This window comes from Chinchilla lanigera, unplaced genomic scaffold, assembly GCF_000276665.1.
Source record: "Chinchilla lanigera isolate Chin_1 unplaced genomic scaffold, ChiLan1.0 scaffold00109, whole genome shotgun sequence".
NCBI classification, from domain to species: Eukaryota; Metazoa; Chordata; class Mammalia; order Rodentia; family Chinchillidae; genus Chinchilla; species Chinchilla lanigera.
The window spans coordinates 3404140-3429007 of record NW_004955510.1 but is presented as its reverse complement, the minus strand read 5'-3'; the positions used below and the strand labels follow the sequence as shown (position 1 = coordinate 3429007).

Here is a 24868-nt window from a genome sequence, read left to right as displayed (position 1 = left end):
AACCCCTACCTAGTATTCTGTGCTGGGGAGATCATGTAATGACATTTCCGTTTGTGAATTAGATTGAACTTGTGGGCAAACCAAAGCTTGCTATTCCTGTCAAATAAATGTAACTGGGAGAGAAGTTCCAGTTTGGGTTGGTGTGTGCTTTTTGTTTTTTTTTTGCAAATGAATTTTATTGGTACATTTTAGATATTCATATTGATAACATTCACCATAGGGAATTTGTACCTGTACATGCTATATCTAGATTCTTTTTTTCCATCCCCTCTCTTCCCTTCAACCTCTCTTCCCCTCCTTATTTATAGAAGCTTTGTTTCCATTTTTCCTTCTAATTCTCTTTTTCTTTTCCTTTCCTGCCTTTCCCCACCTCTCTCACTAGTTCCTCTTCCCATTTGAGCATTTTATTCCTATTTCCCAATATCTATTATACATGTTGGTCCTTATTTACACTTTCAGTTTCTCACACCAGAGAAACCATGAGATATTTGAATGTGTGTCTGATTTATTTAACTTAAAGACTATGGTCTCATGGTTCATCTATTTACCTAGAAATGTTTCAAGTTAATCCTCTTTATGACAGAGTAGGATGCATTGTATAAAAGAACCATATCTTTATCCATTCACTGGTTGATGGGCATTTGGGCTGCTTCCAAGATTTAGCTATTACAAAATGTTGTGCTATAAACATGAGTGTGCATATATGACTGTGTTATGATGCTTTAAATTCTTTTGGGAAAGTACCAAGAAGGGGAATAACTGAGTCAAATGGAACCTCTAGTTTGAGTTTTTTGTGGAATCTCTACATGGATTTCCATGGTGGTTGTACCAGTCCATACTCCCACGAACAGTGGAGAAGGTTTCCTTTCCCCCTCTGCCCCACCACCATTTGTGATGGTTGATTTCTTGATAATAGCCATTCTTTCTGGGGTGGGATGGAATCTCAGTGTTGTTTTAATTTGCATCTTTTAAAAGGCCAATGATGTTGAACATTTTTTCATATATTTATTTGCTGTTTCTACTTCTTCATCTGAGAAATGTTTATTCATGCCCATATTTGGATTGGGTCTAAAAATTTGGGGGTTCTGATTTTTTTGAGTTCTTTATATATTCTAGATGGTAGTCCTTTGTCTGAGGAAAAGCTGACAACTTTTTTCCCCCACTCTATGTGTTGTCTCTTCACTCTGTTGGTAGTTTCTTTTGCTGTGCAAAAGTTTTTAATAAGATGAGATCCCACTTGTTGATTCTTTGTGATATTTTCTGTGTGATTCCAGATTTCGTTCATAAAGTCTTTGCCAAAACCTATGTTTGCCAGAGTTCTACCTATTCTGCCTTCTAGCAGATTTAGTGTTTCTGTTTTACTAGTTAGATCTTTGATCCATTTTGATTTTAGTTTAGTGCATGGTGATAGATATGGGCCTAGTTTAGTCTTTGGTATGTGGAAAGCCAGTCTTTCCAGCACCATTTATTAAAGAGGCTATCTTTCTTCCAGCAAATATATTTGACCCTTTTTTCAAAGATAAGGTGGCTTAGTGTGTTTGGTGTTGTTTCTGAATCTTCTAGTGTGTTCTACTGATCCTTAAGGGTTTTTTTTTTTTTTTGCCAGTACCATGCTGCTTTTATCACTGTAGCTTTAAGGTATAATTTCAAGTCAGGGATTGTGATGCCTCCTGCCTTGCCTTTGTTTCCCATAATTACTTTTGCTGTTCTAGGTCTCCTCTGGTTCCAAATGAATTTTAGGATTGTTTTCTCCAATTCTATGAGGTATGTTAATGGTATTTTGATTGGGATTGCATTAAATTAATTGCATTTTTTTTTAATTTAAAGAGGAAAAACCCAACAAATTAATAACAATGAAAATCAAAGCAAAACAATATACAAACAATAAAAAATACAGGATTCCAAAACAAGATGACAGGAATTAACAGTGGTTGTTAGGGCTGGGAATTTAGCTCAATGGCAAAGCTCCTGCCTGGCAAGCGTGAGGTCATGCGTTCGATTCCTGGAACCAGAAGAAAAGACAAAAATAAAATAAAATAAAATAAAATAAAATAATAACAGTGGCTGTTATATTACATATTGTTATCTTCAATGAAGTTGCTCAGATTGCCAAATATAAGAATGCAAGATTGATCAAACAAGTAAAGACAATAACAGTTAATAAAAAACATTAGAAATGATACAGCTTCATTAAACAAGGTGGTAGGAATTCAGCAATTGTTGTTATAGTGCATATTGTGGTCTTCAAATTAGTATATTTTAGCCATTGTCTTTATTTTATCTTTTCTTCTCGGGAACAGAGTTTTGGCAGAAGTCATGGTGACAAAGTGCACAAGTGAGAAACATGTGATCATGTTAGTATTTCAGGCCAGAGCGTGAGCTGAAATTGTGGAGTAGAAAATTTGGAAAGAGTCCTTAAAAGGGAGGTAGTCTATTTGTCTTTCTTGCTTCATTTGTTTTGTTGCCTGGGACTCAGTGGTGATGGCAAGTTTTTCAGCAGTCATTTTAACCATGAAATGACTTTGCAAAGGAAAGCCACACTCTCAGGATGACAGAAAAGGCAGATAGGTGGGCAGACAGAGAAGGCTAAATTTCTTATCTGAGTTGGAGTGATTTATCAGAACTTCTTTCAGGAGAACTTTTTCCTTTCCTTTCCTTTCCTTTCCTTTCCTTTCCTTTCCTTTCCTTTCCTTTCCTTTCCTTTCCTTTCCTTTCCTTTCCTTTCCTTTCCTTTCTTCTCTCCTCTCCTCTCTTCTTCTTTTCTTTCTTTTTTTCTTTTCTTTTCTTTTCTTTCTTTTCTTCTTTTCTTCTTTTCTTTTCTTTCCTTCTCTTCTCTTCTCTTCTCTTCTCTTCTCTTCTCTTCTCTTCTCTTCTTTTTTTTTTTGAGACAGCATCTCACTGTGTAGTCAAGGCTGGCCTTGAACTCACAGTGATCCTCCTGCCTCAGCTTCCCAAGTGCTGGGATTACAGGCATGTGCCACCATGCCTGGCCAAGACATTTTCTATGTCATAAGCTTCTTTTCCTTGTTTTGAGTGGGAATCTTGCTATATCACCCAGGCTGATCTTAAACTCTTGGATTCAAGTGATTCTCCTGTTTTAGTCTCCTTGGCTACAGGTTTTTAAAAATTAGTTTTTTTTTTTTTTTTAAATGTATCTGAGGGCAAACAATTCCAATTGAGAGTGAGATCAAGGGTTTCCTTTTTGGTTTTCAAGAGACTTGTGGTAATTTGCAGATATTTCACAGGATTACCTTGTGGGTGGTTGAGGTTTCCCCCTGGGCCAGTGAGCCAGAGCAGGGTTCTGAGGGAAAAGAGACAGTATCTGGCAAATGCCTGGCAGGGTGAGGGTCAGTTTTCAGGAAGGATGATGGCTTTGAAGGGGGAGATGGGAGAAACAGTTCCCCTTCAGCTCTCTGTCACCCAGAGCACCCCACAATGGCAGCCCTGGCTTTAGGCTGTCACTCTGCAAGGCCAAGGCAGGAGTTGTTATGTGATCTGGTTTGTAGTAATTCTCTAAATATTGTTCATTTATTTCTACTGACTTACTAAGATAGGATTAGGAAGAAACTAGTTCTTGGTAACCAAAAAGGAAGTGGAAATATTTTTCTTGCGTAGGTTTGCACAGTTGGATGAGCAAAAGACCTGTTTCTTCTCTAGAACTGCCACCTGCCATGCACTCTGAGCTCTTTCTCCTCCCCGTTTGTGCTCCTGAGAGGCCCAGCCCTGCCTGTCTCACCAGGCTGTGGGGGCGGGAGGGAGGGTTGGACACCAGATTCAGTTCATTTGCCCCCCGCCTTGCCCCCCAGCCTGCTTTGGGCCATTATGTAGAGGATGGCTTTCCTTCCCCTGGATGTGACACTAAACATAATCACATGCAGCATTTGACAACAGAGCTGGTAAGGAGAGCCTGTGGGAACGGAGAAGGAGGAGAACTGACATGGACTTCAGTGGTCTCTGAGAGGGCCCTTCCAGGAATCAGGTGCTGGCCGTAGAATGAAGGGTGTTAACTCGTGATTTGGTGAAACAATTGTAGAACAACGTGTAGGGGAGATACAGCATCACCCCAGGTACACTCTGGGGTGACTTGCTGTTGGGTGGTGGGGTGTTTGATGCAGAGTGAAAAGAGGCCAGCATTGGATTGTCAACACACACGTTTTCAATGGACTTTTGGACTTACCATGTGTGAGTTCTTGAGAATGCTATTATAACACTTTAAATTTAGATTTCCTTTTTATCAATAAATGAGAGATAATCCTGTTATTTCAGCCCTTCTGAGGGCTACATGAGATACAATGTATAGAGCACCTTGGATGGTCCTGTCCTGGTGGTGGGTGGTCTTCTTTCCTAAAGGAAAGACCATACTTTGTTCCTATCAGTCTGTGTGAAAATTTTTCTCTTTTTAAACATTTGACATGACAGAGAGGGATCCTTCAGTTATATTACTAAATAAGGGCCTCTTCAATATTTAACTTCAGCACAGGCAAAGTTCATTCTGGGAAACAGGAGTGTGTGTGTACACATATGCACATTTGTGTAAGTTCAAATACCTTACAGCTCCTGCTTTCCAATGAGTAATTTAAAAACACTTTAAGTATACTAGTATCACTTTAAATGAGGTCTCCTCTCATCCTTCCTGAGAGCCCTATGCTGAGATTATAGCCATGTCCTCACAACTCTAAAGCTGCATCTCCTCGTTCCCTCCCTGTTACCATAAAGCTTTTCCTGCCCCAAATCACCCAGATTGCTCCAAATCTCAGTGTGTAGAGGGGTGAGATTCAGGGATCTCAGATTTTCTTTTCCCCAAAAGAACAAAATGTTGTCACAAGACCTCCTAGAAAGAGGTCTGGGCTATCCTTCTTGTCTGGGTCCCATGAATACCCTTTCTCTTTGGGTAGAACCTAAGCACCATCCCAGAAAACAGGAGAAACAGGTCCTCCAAAGAGACCTTTCTCTGACTCTCAGCCCTGTGTCTCTCCCGCTTCATAGGCCCGAGAGTGCATGGCTTCTTTGTGACCTTTGATTTGGTTTTGTTTTGTGTTCTTTTCTCTCCTGGCTTCTCACTTGCTTGCAGCTGATCTTTCCCTGCAGACTGTGGCCTAGGGGTTCAGTACTGCTCTGGGAACCCCAGAGTTTTCCTCTACGCCCAAGAGAGGTGAGGAATTTGGACTGACCCAGCCCTGCTGATGACACAGAAGACTTGATTTTTTTCCTCAAGCCCCAGGCCCAGCCTGGAGGAGGCAGAGAATGGGAAGAGGGAGTCATGGTCCAGCTCCTGCTGATTGATCAGACGTTTTCTCCATAGGATGCTTTCCTTTGACCTGGGCAAAGTCAGTGCCCACTCATGCTTCCTCTTATGGCTGCTGTACCACAGTCATGCAGAGCAGGAGCTTAGACACTTGTGGCAGAAATGGACTTGACCATCCCTGTGCTCAGTTCAAATCGCCACAGCCCGAGGTTCCTCACCAGAGCCAGAGCCTGCACACACCTGCAGGAAAGCCAAGGCCCTGCGACCCAGCGGCACTGCTGGTTGGAAGCGCTGCAGCTCACTCTAGCTCATCTGGAGCAACTCTGATGCTCCTGGTGGTGTTGGTTTTGTTTCCTGTAGACCTTAAATCCAGGCGATGCCTGTCTACCTTCTCTGATTGGCTGGATGCCCCGTAGCACAACCACCAGGGAAACGCTTCAGTGCCCACCTCATGGCATCCTCTCTTCTCCAGAGCCTGTGTCTTTGTGTTTGCACCCCTCCCTGCTGCTCCTCACCTTGCTTCTCTCACTTTGAAGGCTCAGTTTAATCACCAGCTCAGGTGTCCTGTTGAGCCTCCTCTGACTAGCACAGATCTCAGAAATATTTTAGAGATGGGACTTCCATATTTCTCGCTTCACTTTATGGATCTTCACTTTATGGATCTTCACTTTATGGAACTTCACTTTATGGATCTGATTTATGGATCTTCACTTTATGGATCTGATTTATTTTCTGGGAATTTCTGATGCAGGCTGGGAAAATACGCCTATCCTGAATACAGTAAAATCTTTAGGAAGTTACAGAAATTTTCTCAAGACAGAGTGGGAGGTTATGCAGATGCATACGCTGCATTTATTCCAGAAAACCATGACCTAATCAATCAACTGATTCACCAATCAATCAATTGGATAATTGTGGAGGACCACCTGGACAGCTTTCCTTGAAAGAAGAGCAATTATCTTCACTTGGCTAAACCTGGCCCTACCTCTGTGTACTGATATGTACAGAGCTGGCTGGGATAGTTCCTTGTCCCCCAGTTGCCTTTAAGCAATGCAAATAGGTCTAGCTGAGGTGCTGATGTGTAGTCTTTGAAGCAATGCAACCCATTGGTCAGTAATTCCCTGCCTATAGCTCCCAAGTAGTATGCATGAGCTAGGCCCAGTGATGCCATGCTGTTGGCTAAGAATGAACCTAAAAAAGGGCCTATGAGTTCTCAGGGCACTGTTTACCCATCAAAACAGAAGCACCTACCCACAAACACTGGATACTGCCTGAACCTGTGATATGCAGATTACTTTCTCTGCATATCCTTCTCTCTGCATATTGCAGCAGTGATTTCAGGCTTCCTACCTAGTCCAGCTCACAGCACTTACCTACTTTCCACCACTCTCACAGTCACTCATCCCAAGCCACTCTGCTGTTCACGAATTAATAAAATCTGTGTTTGGTCCCGGGTTGAGGCCTTTGTTCGTTTAGCCATTGTTTTAGCTGAATTTAGGATCTCCTTAGCTCCCCATAACTACAAATATGCTTTAGTGTCTTTATTTTCACTATACATTGCACAGGAAGTGGTAGGTTGGAATTAACTCACTAGAATTCCAATAAATTTTCCATGGGATTGCAAATGTGGAGATTTTCCTGTACTTCAGTGAGGTCCAGAAGATCTTTCTATAGATAACAGAGATTTATTGAGCTTCTCTGGTGTGCTTAGCCATGTATTAAGAGCCCTGAGGAACATGGAACAAGGAACAAGGCATGGTCCCTGCTTCGAGGCACTTTGCAAACCATTTGAGAAGATGAATGCTTATGTCTGTACAGAGCCATCCCTTGGGTAGTGGTTAATTGATTGCTTTCTCTCTCTCTTCCCTCTCCCCGCTCTCTCTCCTGTGTGTTTGTGCATGTGTGTGGTATGGGGGGCAGGCACAACTCCTATGGGGAGGGCTGGTGTGCTACAGGAAGCAGCTTGGTTTTGGGGTTGGGGGACCAGGCTTGAGCCCTACTTCCACTTCATACTAGCTATGGCTCTGGTATGAAGCATTGCTGAGCACTTCCTGGGCACACCCACAGCTACATATGAGGTGACAGAGGGCCGGCAGGGGCTGGGAGCCTGGCTATCCATCCTGAAGTGGCAGTCTCAACACAAGCAATGAGACCAAACAGCAGATGACAGCATCTTTCATATGCTCTGTCCCCAGCATGGATGAAGGAGAGTCTATGATCCTGAACACCTGCCTTTCCAGACTGATACAGTGGAGGGATTTATGGTGCCTTGGTGAGTAATTTGAATTAACAACAATGCTGTGTGTGGAGTTCCTGCCCACATTTCAAAAAGCCAGCAGATGATTGCCTGCCAGCATGGGTCAATGGTAGCTCCTTAAAACCCATGCTTTGGATTGTCTGCCCCATGACCAAATGAGATCATGTACTGCTTTTTATTAGTAAGGACAAGGAGGCTGTCCTTATTAGGAAGGAAAATAGATTCCTCAAAGTTGAACATGAGTAAGTTAGTGAAGCTTAGATGCCAACCCTGACCTCAGACCCCATCTCTAGCTTTGCAGACTTTATCTCATCTTTCTATTGCTTCTCCAAGTACAGATTAGAAAACTGAGACTCAACAAGGCTAAGGTGTTTAAAATGAACCCAGCAAGAGCTGGGATCCAAACATGAGGCATTTGATTCTAGGGTCAGAGGGCATTCCTCAAAAGTGAGGAATTGTGGGGACAATTTTGGATGTGAAAGAAATAGTTGGTGAACATGAAAAAAAAAATCTAGCCTAGTAGTTGAAACTGTCAGGACCTCCCCTTGTACAGAATAACCCTAACATACTCTAAAATATTATTTCTGAAATGCAATCTGACTATAAGATACCAGGGAATCCTGCAAAAGTGTGAATTTAGATCCAGGGGTCTGGGGGAGAATCTGAGGGTCTGCATTTCTAACAAGCTGATGTGAATACCCAGCTTCTAAATCAGGTTCTGCAACTGGTATGTTTTTCGTGTTTTGAGCCACACAGTTCTTTGTTGTGTTCAGCAGCATCTCTGGCCTCTTCCCACTAGGTGTCAGTAACATCATCCTTCTGTGACAACCAAAAGTATGTCCTGACACCGCCAGCTGTTCTCTAGGGGAACAAAATCCACCTCTTCTAAAGATCAGGGGTCTAAACCAGTGGTTCTCAAACTCACCTGCACATTGCAGTTACCTGGGAAGCTACTAAACCCTTGGTGCCTGTGGCCTAGTGAGAAGACTGTGGTCTACTTGACCTTGAATGCAGCATGGGCTGGGGATACTTAAAAAGCTTCCCAAATGATCCTAATGTGCCGACAAGTTTGGCAACTTGTGGTCTAATCTCAAATTCCAGACCAATCAGCTTCTCTCTCTCCTTCAGCTTTCTGGAAGCTGCCAAGCCTAATACTCAGAGGTGCCCATGTCTGACCAGACACCTGGTTCTGAGAAAGGAAGCTCCCTTTTCAGCCATCACTCATCACATAGAAAGGCCAGCTCTGAGCTGGCTCCAGTCCCCCAGGAAGGAAGAGCAGGAACAATGTGCACAGGGCTGGAATATATTTAGTCCTCATCCATCATGCTGTCTGGGGCTGCTTTGCATACAGAAGCAGTATTTGTTTCCATCTCCCAGTTTGAGCTTGGATCCCTTCTCTACCTCCTCTAAACCCTTTTAGGATCATTCTTTTTCCCCCTCACACTTAGAGGACAGGATGATAGTCCACTGTTTGCTTGAAGCTTGGGTGGAGCATGTGTGTGGAAGTAGAGAATATTTGCTAGGTTAGGATCTCACCTAGCAGACTCTGCAGAGAACATCTGTTCTTAGCTTTCACCTCTGCTAAACTGCATGCATCATGGAATTCATTGCACTAAGGCTATTCCTGTCCAACCAAAGCCACATTTGTTATGCTGTCTGCTGGGACAGGCTGTGAACGTGGACCAAATACATCCACATTCGGGTCCTTGGGCAGGAATTGCTCGTGAAGAACTCACCTTTGTCAGATGAGTTTCTGCTTCAGGAGAAATGAACAGGGAAGGAACTGATCCTTAAAGCCATTATTGCTGATATGATGGGGCTGAGACCCACACAGAACAAGACCAGACCTCTGACATGAGAGCAGTCTTTATTGGGGAGAGCGACATGGCGGGCTTCCCAGCGTACTAGGACAGCCCTGAGCTGAGCAAAGCATGGGGTTTTTAAAGCTAACTTTCAGGGAGGGTGTCTGTGGGCTAGACAATTTTTTTGAGACGGGGTGTCTGTGGGCCAGAACAGCCCGAGCAGGGGTTATCTGTGGGTCAGAATAGCCGAAGCAGTGTGGGTTGTTTGTAAGAGCTGAACATCTGGTTCTGCCAAGGCAGATGAGGGTGGGGTTGGCTTTTGTTGAGGGGATCTGAAGGGAAACACGTGAAGAGGAAGGAGTTTTTATTAACTCCTTAATAAGACAGCTTAAATCCCCCTTGGGGGGGTGGTTGCCTTGTGACTTATCAATTAACACTACCCTTTGCCTAGTGTCTACTTCTGCTTTCTCTTCCTAGATTGTATAGGAGAGAGAGAAGGAATGGTAATGATGAAAGAGGAATAAACACTCATCAGAAAACACATCTCTCTTGGTGGCAGCAGTGCTCATGGTCCTTAGGGACAAGTAGTCTGGGACAAGTTCCAAGGTCTGTTTTGCTTTCAAGGTGACTAGCAAGTTACCTAAATGCCTTGAGCCTCAATTTCTGTATTTGTAGACAGAAAGAACCATGAATACCTACAGGCTTGACATGAAGATCATAATGAAATCTAATGTTTACTGAGCACTATTATGTATCAGAAACTCACTTTAGCTCAGTTCCTACTGGCCCCAACAAGACATACAAAACGTTGGTCTCATCATCATCTCTCCCATTTTACATCTGGGAGAATTAAGGCTCAGAGAGGGTGAGTCATTTGCTAGAAGCAGGACTCTGGGGCATGTGATTTTAAGAATTTAAACTCCAGTACTTACTAACAAACTTAAAGTACTGGGAAGGCTGTAGTGTCCTACAAATGCTCCTGTTCCCCTTTCTACTTGTGTAATACATTTATTCACCTGATTGCCAGCACTATCAGTGGGTTGGATAAAGATAAAGGCAGAAGATTTAGTAGATGGATAAATAATGTATCTTTTGGATAGTAGAATCAAATGACTGCAGAACCTAACCTAGTGGATGAGATGACTTGATGTTAGGTATGGCACCCATGGGCGTGGAGTAAGCTGCTACAGGCATTTGCAAAACAGGGATTCAGGCTAGGTATGATTTGCCCATATAGTACACAGATGACAGCGATGAAGGGGATGGGCTTGACCTGGCCACCAGTCACTGTCCTCAGTTCTAGAGGAAGCCAGGGCTCAATCCACATTAGCAGGTTTCTCAGTCAAGTACCTGTACTTTCACTAACATCTTTTTTCTAAGCCCAGAGTAATAGGCTTGAAGACATCCTCTAATTTGTATTGTACTTGAGTTCTTCTGTCTGATCCATGAAGGGAGGAGATAATGCGCATGAAAATGGCCACAGCAGCAGTCTCAGCAGCTGGTCCTTGGAGGCTGAATATGTATGAAGTACTTTACAGCATGATTTGCACACTTTACTTAATTAGCATTCACAATCACCTAATGGGATGGATCCTTGTCTTGCTTCTCTTTTACAGATGAGGAAATGGAGCACAGAGAGATTATATGATTTGCCAAGGATTCCATGCTCAGTTTGAGAATTTGGGATATAAAACCAACGTAGTCCAGAAGGTGGTGAGTCAGGAAGAACTGGCTGACGGAGGGCCTGCGATGATCCACGGGTTGGTCCATGGGGCCCTGGCCATTGTGGCCATGGACCTAGAGACTGCTTTACAAAGTGGTTCTGACTGGGTCTTGATGTATACCCCACCTCTGTCTGGAGATAGCTTTTCTATCCCAAAGTGTGACAGCTTCTCCTAAGTGTAACTGTCACGGGTTCTGTGATAAAAAGGGTGATTTCCATAGTTTTCCCAGCATGTAGAAGATGAGATAGTGTCACATGTAATAAAGCTCAGAAAGGCCCTAATATCCTGAGGTTCTGCCTCATTGTTCTTTAAGCTCAGGGAAACAAGTTCAGATCTGCTCCCATTTTGCATTTATCAGGACGTGACGTGGAGGGGAAAATTCAGTGGCTGTAATTTAGCAGGTAGTCTTAAATCCTGTCAGGAGAGCTTATGGGTGCAGGAGCATCCGAGAATCCTGACCCTTTCCCCTGTTTAGCGATACCCTGAGGTCCTTTGCCTTGCTCAGACTGAAAACCATCTGGTCCTTGTTCCCAGCCCTCAGGGGCATGTGCAGCCTTTCCCTGAGGGAGTCCCAGTAAATGGGTCATTCAGACACTGTCCTGGGTCTCTGGTGCTCTCTGCCCATTCCCTCGTGTCCCCTCCCTATGGGTCCATGCTTACCAGCTCACATATTTACCTCTCCAAGGAGTACATTAGTTGGCATCCCTGACTTCCCCACCATTGGAAATTAAGAAGTCCAGTCCTCATGTCTCACATGTTTGGTGTTTTAGGGCCAGGCAACAGATATGTGACAATGAGCAATCCAGACACTGTTCCCACCCTTTCAGGATGGAAAATCTCATGGGTCCAAGGGTTTGGACTGGCTGACTCCCCATCCCTCACTGCTCCGTGAGACAGGCATTATCATCCCCACTTCAGGGAGGATGGGATGAAGCACGGAGGTGATAAGTGACTTTTCCAACCTCTCACAGCAAGTAAACTTCAGAACTTGAACTCAAGTTCAGCTCTGTAGGCTTTCAGTGCCCGCTGTTTTTCAAGGGTTCTGGTCTTCTAGCTCAAGGGATGGGAAATATTATGGTTTGTATATAGATGTCCCTCCAAAGCCTCATGTACTTATAGGTGGGATTTTTTGGAGGTGGTTGGCTCTAGGACATGTGAAAATGGCTTAAGGGTGTGTGATGACTGAATTAGTCCATTCACTGGTTTAGCATATTTCTGGGTGTGGATAATGGGAAGGCACACCCTGTGTCAGTGGCATCAACCAATAGGCTCACAGCCTGAATGGAATAAAAGGGAAAGGGAAGATCAATGCTGCTGGTTCCTTCTTTCTGACAGTCTTACCATGGACTGTTTCTCCTCTGCGATGCCCCTCTGCCATGCTTCCTTGCCTTGGAGCCAGTCAACTATGGACTGAGACCTCTACATACTGTGAGCTAAAATAAAGCTCTGTTGGGTATTTTGTCCAACAAGGAAGTAACTAAGACAGAACCTAAGTCTGTGGGATGCCTCCCAGAACCCAGAGTTCCTAAGGATGCTTCCTGAGTTCATTCTCATACCAGCCACTTCACAGAGGGATTGTCACTTGCACTGCATGGATGAAGGACTTCAGGGGCTTCCTCAGGGTCACTTCTGGCAGGATAAGTCAGGGATGCATGTCTTCTCTCACAATTTTCTGGAGCTCAGTGGGCCTTCAGCACCCTTAGCCCTTGTTCCTTGTGTCTGTAGCAGAGCTTCCCATCAGCCACCGCAAGCTGTTCGCTTCTATCTTTTTAATGCTCCTGTTTTTTCAGTCATCCAACCCCCAAACCTCATTTGTCCTGATGTAGTTAATTGCCTCCCCACTCTCCCAGCCACATGGGAGGTGCTCAATAAGCATGGATTCAATAAATAAATTAATACTAAGGGTTATGTTCAAGAAAGCAAGGCTCACCCTCTTGTCAGATGTTTTATTCCTTAGTCCAGAAAGTAAGAGCATGATCTACAGTTAGCAGCAGTGCTTCCTGAGCCAGCAGGACCAGACAAAAGTAACTAACCCCCCAGAGGACATCTGAGAGTGGCTTCACTCAGGGGGGCTCAGAACGTGCATTCATGAGGCAGTCTTTGTGGAATAAGCACAACAGTCACAATGAAATCTGGGCTGCATTAAAACAAGTAGCATCTCCTTAGCAAAGGTGGGTTTGTACTGACATGCAACACAAGAAGCCCCAGCTGTTCTTCTGGGAGCCTGGCTTGGTCCTTTCCTCAACCTTGCATTAGTCCTCTGCATGTCCAGATGGCCAGGTAGCATGTAGGACTTCACTCACCCCAACCCTCGACTCTATGGACCCCACCTCGCAGGGGCAGCACAGGGATGCTGAGCTGCTGAAAGCAGAGAGAAGAAAAGGGCCCAGGTGTTATAGGGCCAGATGCCCAGGTGAAGCAGAAAGACTCTCCACCTGCAGCTGCAAACATTTACAGGTTAACTATTTGCCTAAAAGCACCTTTCATCTACCCCGACCCTCTGCCTTCCTACTCTTCTAGGTAAACTTCCTAGTTTGAGAAAAAAAAAAGTGTCTCTAAAAGCATAGGAATAATGCCTGATACAGAAAGATCTGGGCTGTGTTCTTAATGTCCAGGTCTGGAATCTCCGTTTCTGAGGACATAAAGCTTCCTGAGATCCAAGGCTGTTAGCAGAGACAGCCAAGCATTTGTTTCATTTAATCAAGCAGTCCAGATTCTCACTGGCTGCTGACAGCCCATTAAAGGAAGATGCACCTGCCTTTATCGGAAAAGACAGAAGGGACAGTCAGGTCTGAGCGTCTTAGCAGCCAGGTGGAGGGGCTGGATTCTCAGCAGAAGCCAGGAGCAGGCTGACAGGGAGAGAGGTTTGCAGGCTGGTGCAGGGAGGGCTAAGTGTGGGAGGCAGAAGTGACCATAACCCTGCCTTGCTTCCCTTTGGTCTTTGAATCGCCACCACACTGCAAGCCCACTTTCCACTGAGGTGAAGCATAGAGCAAGTTACCTTTGGAAACTTCAGCCAGTGCAAGTCCAGGTCCAGTGTTCCTGTGACCTTTGCCCGATGTGTCCCATGGGTCTGGTGTGTGGAGAGGGTGAGACCCACCCCTGGCTTCAGGGGTTTCCGGTGCAGGGAAGAACAGTATGAAAACACATGGTGTGTCACTACGCTGTGGAACCAGGGCTTGGGGAAGCTGAGATTTGAAACATGCCTGGGTGTCTGCCAGGTGTGCTTACCGGCTGTGGGAAAGGCAGTTAAAGGTTCAGACAGAAACCCACAGCCATGGTCAGAGGCATGGAGGAAGACTTGTGGAGTGTGTGTGGGTGTGCACAGCGTGGGTAGGGAATAGATCAATTAACATCTACTCAGTGTTTGTTATTTCTTCTCAAGCTTCTTTCTCCAAAGTGATTCCTGGAAGCCTCACAGGCATCTCAGATGGGGACCTTTATGCCCCAGGTCCCTGATGGCAGAGCTAGGGCAGGAACAAAATGGTGACTCGCTCCATGAGGTCACCACAACAGTAGGAGGAGAGCCAGGACCACACCTCAGAGGTGGTCTCAGTTCGAGTATGCTCAGCTGTGAGCAGAGGTGGGCACATGTCCAGGAGGGCTGGCAAGTGCTGAGCGTGGGAGTCTGGCCACGGTGGTGCTGGGCTTCACTCCTGCCATCAGTCACTCTTGAATATCATCCAGTCTCCGGTGCAGGAACTGTGAAAGGGAACAAGTTAAAATACAGCAGAGATGAAAAGGCTTTCAGGAACTGTGATGAGTGAGGAAGAATCTGATGAGCAACCTGAAGGAGGTGGGGGAGGAGTCTCCTCCTAGCCCCTATTCACAGCCATCATTTCCTCCTCAATTTCAATTTCTCCCCTGTTCTGCTTATAACTCCCTGTCCTTTCAGTGGAATTGCTCTCTCTCTCTTTGCTGTCTGCTGTCTAGAACATTTCTTTTTTTTCCTTAGAGTTTTAGTGTTTTTAAAATTGTATTTAAAAAAAAAACAAGACAAAACACCCCCCAACAAAAACAAAGACAAAAATAAAACAACAAAAACCAAAAATGACACAAAGTTTCAAGACAACGTGATAGGAAATTAACAATGATTTGTTATATTGCATATTAATATCTTCAAAGTAGTTGCTCAGATTAACAGGTGCAAGATTGATGAAACAATTGAGACAATTAAGCATCAACAGTTCCTTTCAATCAACCAATAGAAAGTAGTAGTACAATTATCTTAGCGCTCTCTCTCTCTTAGCTCTCCTTCCCTTCTTTCTTTTCTCCTTTCCCCATCCCAGTTGTTCTTTCCTCTAAAAAAAATAAACATAACAGTGAAATCGAGTTTCAAAACAGGTTATTAGGACAGTTACAATAGCTGATACATTGTATATTGCTGTCCTAGTGGTAATTCAGAGTAGAAGCTATAGGCATGATATCTTGTCTATATAATATTAGCACAAAACTTTCTTTTTAATGAACTAAGAGAAACTAGCTGTGTAACAATCTTAACTATGCCTAGAACATTTCTTAAGCATTAAGAAACTTAAACTGTTGAAAAGTTTTTGTTTTCCCACATGTAGGGGAAAGTTCGTTACCCAGGACTTCTGTCCTAAGCTATGTTGTCCTATTTTGGGAACCATGAGAATCAGCCAGCCTCTTCCACTTGTCATTCCGTCAGATGCTTGAAGACAGTAATCCTGTCTGGCTTCTGTAAGCTAGTAGAAAGTGCTTTCTCCATATACAACATGAATTTGAATCTCTCCACGGAGTCAAGCCTGCTTATCTAGCCTTTTCCTCTCTGACCCCTTCATCTAACCTGTCCCTTCACCCATAAGCCGAGGTCTTGGATGCATCCTCTGATATTTACTCTATCCTTTCTGCCTGGGAGATTTTATCCATGTCCATGGCTTTAATGACATCTTTAAATATTTGTCATCCAAATTTATATCTCCAGTCTGAGCCTTTCTTCCTGGCTGCAGGCTTATATTTATACAAGTGTATTCTTTAAAGCATTTCCTACTTCTTTGACAGTTTTCAATACAAGCTGAAGTAGAGATAATGTAACAAAGCCCCAATATTTAGTATCCAGTGCCAATAACTACCAACGTTGTGCCATTTTGTTTTCCTCTATCTGTGCTCCACCCACCCCTGTAATGGTTTATATCTGGGTGCTCCCCCAAAGCCTCATGTGCTCATAGTTGGAGTTTGGTGGTTGACTGGATCACAGGGGCATGACACTCATCAGTGGGTAAGTTCATTGGTGAGTTTGTATCTAAGTGTGATGTTGGGAGGCGAAGCTGGGTTGGAGGAGGTGGGCCACTGGGGGCGTGGCCTGGAAAGCCTATCTTCTTCCCTCCTGCCTCGATTGCTCTCCACTTCCCACTGCCATGCCATGAGCTGGTTCTCCTTTGCCACACCGCCCTGCCATGCTTTACTGCTTTGGAGCCAAGGGACCAAGGACTCAAACCTCTATGGACTGTGAGCCAAAATAAACCTTTCCTCCTTTAAATTGTGGGTGTTGGGTATTGTGTCTCAGTGATGAGGAAAGTAGACCACCCCTGCAGTTCAGGCTGTGGTATTTTAAAGCAAATCTGTGACACTGTGTCATGTCATCTGTAAATACTTCAGAATCTAGCAGCCTTCTAGGTTTTTCTTTTTGGCCTTTGCAAAAGTTTCTCAAAGTCAACTCTTCCTTAGCTATCTCTCTAAAAATCAAACGAAGAACCTCCCACATTAGAATCTGTCCTCTTCTGGAATTCTCCAGTTCAAGGACATCACTACCAAACCCCTTAAGAGTCATCCTCCATACATACCCTTCCCTCCCTGCTTCCTACATATCACCCACTTCCTTCATCTCATGCCTAAATGTTCTTGAACTCCCAGCCACACTCCAAAGCATTATTTCTTGCAGGGACTATGTCATAGTCTTCTAACCACAACTTCCTTCTCCTCCTCTGGTTCTGCTCCAATAACTCTTCCCTCCACGTTGCAGCTAAATATTGCTTTTAGTATTCATTCAACAAATATCTTACTGTGTCTTAGGTATTAAGAACGAGATAATGGGCACATAATGGTGAGTAGGACACACATTTCCTATTTATGAAACACACACGTATGGGTTATTGGACACAAAATGAATTTGAAGTACCCTTGTCAGGGTAAAAAGTCATGAGCCATCCCCAAGCCCAGGGTGGAGCATTCCAACCAGAAAGGACAGTAATGTAGCACCCTGTGTGTCTCATCTGCCAACTTAAATTGTTTTAGAGGGAGATTCCTCACTGACTTTGTAAGACTTTTGTTCTCTTAGAATAATTTTATATTTGCAACAAAATTGAGAGAAAGGTACATAGATTTCCCACTACCTCCTGTCTCCATACATGCACTGCCCCCCTCATTATTGACATCTCTACCCAATTGGCCCATTTGTCACAACTGGTGGGTCTCCACTGCTACATCACAATAACCCAGAGTTCACAGTTTATATTAGGGTTTACTCAGGGTAGTGAACAGTATGTGATTTGGACAAATATATAATGCCATGTATCTACCATCATAGCACAATGTAGAATATTTTCATTGCTTTAAAATCCTCTGTCAATTTAGTTGTTGCATTTAGAATAGTTTTATCTTTTGAAAAAGTAGTACATGCATACGATATACAGTAAAAACTTGCTTTTTGGGGGAGGTGTAGCCTTCCAAAGGTCTTTCATACATACTCTAGCACACATATGAAGAGATGACCTTCTGTTTTGTGTATGTGTGAGTGTGTGGAGGGGACTGAGTGTGTGCACTGGGGATTGAAATCAGGACCTTTGCACTGAGCTACATCCCCAGACTCTCTTGTTTTTCTTTTGATACAAGTCTCACTAAGTCAACCAGACTGGGCTTGAAATTGCTATCCTCCTGCCTCAGCCTCCAAGAGATCTGGGATTACAGGCATGTGCCAGCATGCCCAGCCATAAAAAGTATGAATGTAGCCTGTTATAAGACACATGTCATATAGACTAATGCCTGCCTTCCTAAGAGTGTTACAGGACACTTCATCCTCTGCTTCTGTCTCAGGTCTTTGGCTCAGGCCTTTGTCCCTGTGGTGTCTGTGTTGTGAGTACTCTACCTCCTTGCAGCTCTGTGGATGTCCTCCCTGCCACCACAAGAACCATGCACAGTGCTCTCTCTGGAATGCTTCTGTCCCATCCCCACCCTACTTTGCTTCCTCCTAGTTTAGGCATAGGATCTTCTAGTTCTTCTTCATTTGCTTGCCTGTCATCACAAAACTCAAAAGACTGGATGGTTTGGTTAGTTATGGCTCATGTCCAGATGTCCCCCCCAAAGCCTCTTGCAGTCTTAGACTTTTCCAGAGGTGGCTGAATCTAGACTGTGTGATATTGGGATTAAGGGTGTGTGGTTAGTAAATCAGCCCACTGACTGATTTAGCATAGTTCTGGCTAGGATTAAGGGTGTGAGTGCTATACCCATCCTAGGACAGGTAGCTTGCCTAAAATATAAGGGACAAAAAGAGGGCTAATCTGCTCTCACCTGCCTGCTTGCCATGGGCTGTTTCTCCTCTGTGATTCCCCTCTTCCATGCTGTTCTGTCTTGGGGTGAGCTGATTATGGATTGAACCTCCACAAACTGTGAGCAAAATAAACTTTTCCTCCTTTAACTTTGAGTGTCAGATATTTTGTCTCAGCAATGAGAAAAGTAAGACACTGGGAAACAACAGATGTATTTCTCATGCTTTTGAGGCTGGAAGGTTGAGGTCTGGGTACTAGTATGGTGACTCAGTGGAACCTTTTTTAGGTTGCAGGTTGTCAATTTCCCATCCTATCAGAAGGTGGAAGGAGGGTTAGAGAGCTGGCTGAGGGCACGGATCCAATTCATGGTGTCTTCTGAAAGTGCTGTCTCCTTATATGGTCACCATGAGAGGAGGACTTCAACAAGTCAATTCTGTGGAGACACAAAGTGCAGAACACAGTAGGGCTTCATAAATACCTCCCCAGGGAAGCCTTACCTCTTCCTCCCTTCACTCACTCCCCATCCCCATCAAACTTACCTTCCTCCAGCCACCGTGATCTTTTCTGATTCTTCAGATGCACCAACCATCTTGCTGTCACCATCTTTGTCTTGGCCATTTCACATACCTAGGATTCTCTCTCTCTCTCTCTCTCTCTCTCTCTCTCTCAGCTGGTATGGCTCAGACCTCAGCTGATCTATCTCAGGGAGGCCTGGCAAAGCCACGTCACATAAAGTGGCTGTGCAACCTGTCCGTTTTTTAAAATGTTAACCATCTTTTAAAAAAATTTTACAGAGAATAAAAAACAATAAAAATGATACAGAATTTCAAAACAAAATGATGGGAAATTAACAATGGTTATTATATTACATATTGTTATCGTCAGAGTAGTTGCTCAGATTACCATGCAAAATTGATCAAATAATATAAGCACTAACTGTTCCTTTCAATGAACTCATAGAAATTAGTAGTACAATTATCTTAGCTATCTTGTCTATATATATATATATATGTTTTTTTCCCACTTTCTTCTTTTCTCCCTTTCCCCCATCCCAGTTATTCTTTCATTTGGAGCAGTTTCTTTCCTTTTCATAGTATCTATTGTACCTTTTGGATCTTATTTAACAACCCAAATGCATAGTTGAAGAATGCATAAAAAATTCAGTTGAAGAATGTATAAAACAGATGGTATTTTTATACAATGGAGTAATACTTAACTGTAAAGAAGGATAAGCTCGAGGCTTTTATAGGTAAATGGATACAACTAGAGATCATACTCATAAGTGAAATAAACCAGACTCACATGTGTAAACATCATATTGTCTCCCTAGTGTAAGAAACTCTTTTTTTTAAAACAAAGAATGTTATTTATAAAAAACTTGATGGACAGAAGGGACAGAATCCTATCTTGGCCAGTAGCAACATAGGATGCCTAGACTCTGAGACAAGAGGAAGGGGTTTATGTACTATGCTAGACAAAGGTACGTATGAGGGGTTTGTCAAAGATTATTAACATCAGACATCAGTTCAGAAACAGTCCAGGCATCTATAGCTGGCCCCAGATGCTCAGCTGTCTTCAGGACTTTATGGGGTGGGGTTTGGAATGCAACCTAGAGTTACCCAGTGGACAGGCAACCTCTCTTTTCTTGTATCACTCTATTCTAGTTCTCCACTGACATTTTTCCTGATTGACTGATTGATCTCTTCCACTATGTTCCAAAGATGCAGTGTGAGAGAGAAGAAAATTGTCTGCCTTCTTTACCCTTTGTCCTCAGTGCCTGCAGCTCACCAGGCATGTGCTAATGCCTGTGAGGTGAATAAAGGCATATGTATGTGTGGGTGGGGATGCACAGGATGTGGGTGGGGCTTAAGGAGGACTGCAGATCAGTACAGCCCCAGGGAGCAAGGGCAGCTTAGGTGCAACAGTGATAACAAAATGAACTGGAGGGGAATGCAGTTCACACGATTCTGTTACCTCCTGTGCCAAGAGCATCAGCAGCTGTGTGTGTGTGTGTGTGTGTGTGTGTGAGTGTGTGTATGCATGTGGGTTTTGTGACCTCCCCACTTCAGCTTTCAGGAGAGCCTGATACTCAGCAGGCTTGGGAATGACAAGGCCACATGAGCTGTACCGTGGAAACAGAATGCCAGCCACATGTCACTTAAATATTCTGATGTTTAAAATAAAAAAGTAAAACAAAAACTAGGTGAAATTGATTTGATAACCTATTTGATTTAACCCAATATATCAAAAATACTTGAACATGTCATAAATATAAAAATTATCAAAGACACAGCTGACATCCTTCTAAAAAAATAATGAGCCTTCAGAACCAGTGTGTAGCTTGTGCTTAGTGCATGTTGGAATTTGCACCTGCTGTGCTGTAAATAAATGGTCAGCCGCCTTGGGGCCTGGCCGTGTCCTAGGTGGTGTGGAACCACAGGTCCGTTCTGGCTCTGGCTGTGACAGCTGACTTTGTGTACAGCCAGGACCCGCTGGGATTCTGAGACCAGACAGGCCGGCATATGTGGGGAATCGCATTCCTTTCTTGTTTTGATTAACATCTGCGTTCTCCCAAAATCAGTTTTCTCTTGGCTCTGGCTTCCTTTCTTTTAGCTGTTTGTTAGGAACAGAGAATCCCCAGCCTAGATCAAAGCTTTCTTGCTAACCTGTTTCTTCTCTTCAGTTAAAATGACACAGGATCTAAATTTCAGCCAGTGGATGTCACTGCTGACTCAAGGAGGGTCCTCAGAGGAGACAGTCTAATTTGGGAACAATGCAGAAAAATGGCAGTCAGTGCCTCCTCTTCCCCTATTTTAACTGGAGGAGTAACTGATTTTCCCTTCTAACTTGGAGGGCTATCTGATTTTTACAAAAGGAGCTAAAGTGCTAGTTCAGTGCCTTCCAGAGCACTCCCTGGCTTAGAAGGCTAAGGTCTGTTTACTAAAATGCATCATGCAAAATTATACAGCGATCAACAACAATGCCAACTGCAGTAAAAAGAAATCCCTGAACTGCTCTTTTTAAAAGAGGATGTTGGGGATGGAGCAGTAGCTCAGTGATCAAGCACTTGCCTAGCATGCACAAGGTCTGTGTTCCATCACCAACACACGCACAAAAGAAAGAAAGAAGATGAGAAAGTTCTTTATTTCTGTAAAGCAGAGGTCATAGTCTGAATCAGGCCCACAGCTGTGTGACACACACACATAATTTTTTTGTAGTGTAGGATGACTTTTATTGTTACTAATGAAATCACTGCTATTAATTGGTTCAATGGAATCTCTTTCTTTTCATGGAGCTTTAACAAGGACAGTATCCAAAGATTCTCTTTTGTCTCCCTTTGAGGATTTTGTGGATATGTGACCCTGAATTGTCATTAAATAGATCCATTGTTCCTACTGCTGCAGCAACCTTATTCAGGTGATGCCTTTCTACACAATTTTACACTGTTTCCTATTTTTTACAGACTTCTCTTGTTTCATCTGAAGTGAGAGATTCCTCCACTTTTTTCTTCTCCTCCTGTGCAGATGGGATTCTCTCCATAATCTCTTGTGTTGGGAGATAGTCACCCATCATCTTGGAGAGAGAGAGCTATCGGCTCTGCTTTGATCATGTGATGTTCGGAATCACATACTACTCACATTGCAAGGCTTCACTCCTTTATCTAGTTCAGATTCATTAGAAATGTTTGTCCATTGTGGGGAACATGTGCACAACAAGTTACTCTCAATCCAAGGTTTTACGATTTTTATTTCTTTTCATGGACTCAGAGTTAAAAATATGGACATAAAAACATAAAAAATGGAGAAAAATAAAGTGATTCTTAAAAACAGAGAAAAATATGGACATAAAAAATGAAGAAAACATTTGGGAAAGGATTATACCATAAAACCAAATGGTCAAGATTGAACATTTGACATTCAAATAGATGTAAAACAATTCAAATATTGGTGAATAATAAATATTGTGATGCACTTAGTTACTCTTACATAGAAGATATAATCCATTTTTGATTCTATGGTAAGAAAGTAAAAATAATAATTATTACATAGAGAAAGTCATGTAATTTATTTATTTATTCATTTTTTCATTTAATTTAATGTAAAGCAATTGACAGTAATTTTTATTAGCAAAGTATTAAAAGGAAATTATATGAAGCAATAACACACAGAGGTGATACAAAAGGTTCCAGCCAGGTTTTCTGAAGGTTGGAATAGAAATTACGGTCACCGTGTTCTCTCTTGCATGGTGGTCACCCTCACTCTGTAGAGTGTACTTCTTTTCCTACTTTTTTTTGGCCCAAACTCGTTCTGTAGAGCCTGTTTCTTATTCTACCTTAAATAAATGTGCTACCATTAAAAACAAAAGAAAACAAAAAATAAATTATAAGTATTATAAATATCATAAATATATTTAAATATTTAATTAAGTTGATTGGTACAATTTAGGTAAATACAATGATCACAGCCATCATAGGGAATTTGTACCTGTACCTGTACATAATATACCTTGATTTGTCTTTTTTGCATCCCATTCCCCCCACTTCAATCCTTCTTCCCCTCTATTTACAAAAGCTTTATTTCCATTTTTTCCTTCTATTCTCTTTTCCTCTTTTCCTTTCCTTTCACCCTTCACTAGTTCCCCGTCCAATTTGAACATTTTCTTTCTATTTCACAGTACCTCTTGTACAATTTGGTCCTTATTTATACTTTTGGTTTCTCACACCAGAAGAGCCATGAGAAATTTGAACACGTGTGGCTGATTTACTTCACTTAAGAGTATCGTCTCAAAGTGTATTCATTTACCTAGAAATGTTTCAAGCTTATCCTTCTTCATGACAGAGTAGTACTCCATTGTATAAGAAAACCACATCTTTATCCATTCATTGGTTGATGGGTAGTTAGCCTGCTTCCAAGATTTAGCTATTACAAAATGTGCCACTATAAACATGGGTGTGCATATGGCTATGGTACAATGCTTTTAATTTTTTTGGGAAGATACCAAGAAGGGAAATAGCTGAGTCAAATGGAACATCTAGTTTTAGTTTTTTGAAGAACTTCTACACTTATTTCCAGAGTAGTTGCACCACATTGCTTTTGATGTTCTATGTCTCTTCTAATTCCAAATGAATTTTAGGATTGTTTTCTCTAGTTCTGTGAGGTATGTTAATGGTATTTTGATTGGGATTGCATTAAATCTGTGTGACAATTTTGGAAGAATGGCCATTTTTACTATGTTGGTTCTTCCTACTCAAGAGCAAAGGATATCTTTCCATTTTTTGATATCCTCTTCTATCTCCTCTTCCAGAGTACTGTAGTTTTCAATGTAGAGATCTTTTACTTTGTTAGATTGATTCCTAAGTATTTCATTTTTTTGAAGCTGTTGTGAAAGGACACACACAATTGTTGAAAAACAATTGAGCTAACATTTACACTGGAGAAAGTTTCAGAGGAACATTTAGATTTCTGGCTTTCTCTGAAATACTGGAACATCTGGAGATGTTAGACTCACATCCTGCAAAGTCACAGCTTTGATGTTTCCCTCTTGTGTCTTTTCTTCTTCCTACAGGCTCACCACTCTCCTTTGCTCTCCAAGCCATATCACCTCCTCCACTGAAGCTGGCCCCTAAGCTCTGTTGGCATTTGCAGTTTTGATCTTTGTTAATTGGAGAAAAAACACATAAACAAGCATGAACCGCTTTGCAGGCATCTGAAGGATGGGATGATTTGGAAACAAAGACAATGAGACACTGGTTTGATAAGATGTAGTTTCAGTTTTAGTTTTGAGGCTGGAATATGCTTGGCTGAAGGTGAGACTAGGTGGCCTGTTTCTTGGGTTTACCTCAAAGGTTACAGATATCCCTGGTGGTCAGGAGCTCTCCAAGTACCGAAGGCATGGGAGGTGGAAGAAAATGAGTTAGAAGAGTCAGATCGTTGCGCCATTGGACTGATCAGGCCCACAATCTCCTAAATGAGTGGACAGCTAATAGCTTAAATAAAAGACAAATGATATGATTTTGGGGGCTCCAGGAAGGTCAGAACTTTCTCTCTCAGGAGTAAAGACCCTCTGAGAGTAGAGACTCTCTTGGGAGTTGAGACACAGAACTTCTCTGGGCAGCCCGTATTTGTTTGGTTTTCAAGCAAAGAAAGGGGATACTGAGGCAAACATGAGAACAGAGCAGGATTTTGGGAGTCAGTTCAAAGATCTCTCCAAGTAGTAAATTTTGCCATTTAAGAGAACTGTCTTGTCTCTAAGGCTGGCAGTGTTATTGCTCTGGAATGGGGGTGGCAGCAGCCATGTCCTTGGCTGACTCAGCTGTGGTTATCTTGACTTCAGAG

At 42.8% G+C, this 24868-nt stretch overlaps 1 long non-coding RNA gene across 2 annotated transcripts in view; it reads left to right on the top strand.

Moving 5' to 3' along the window:
* The window catches only part of LOC106146977, a 30707-nt gene extending 19459 nt beyond the window's left edge, over positions 1-11248 (top strand). For both annotated transcript variants that reach the window (XR_001231662.1, XR_001231661.1), the window contains exons 2-3: positions 7441-7517; positions 10921-11248. This is a non-coding gene — a long non-coding RNA (uncharacterized LOC106146977). The remainder of the gene's footprint in view (positions 1-7440; positions 7518-10920) is intronic.
* Positions 11249-24868: the final 13620 nt, after the last annotated feature.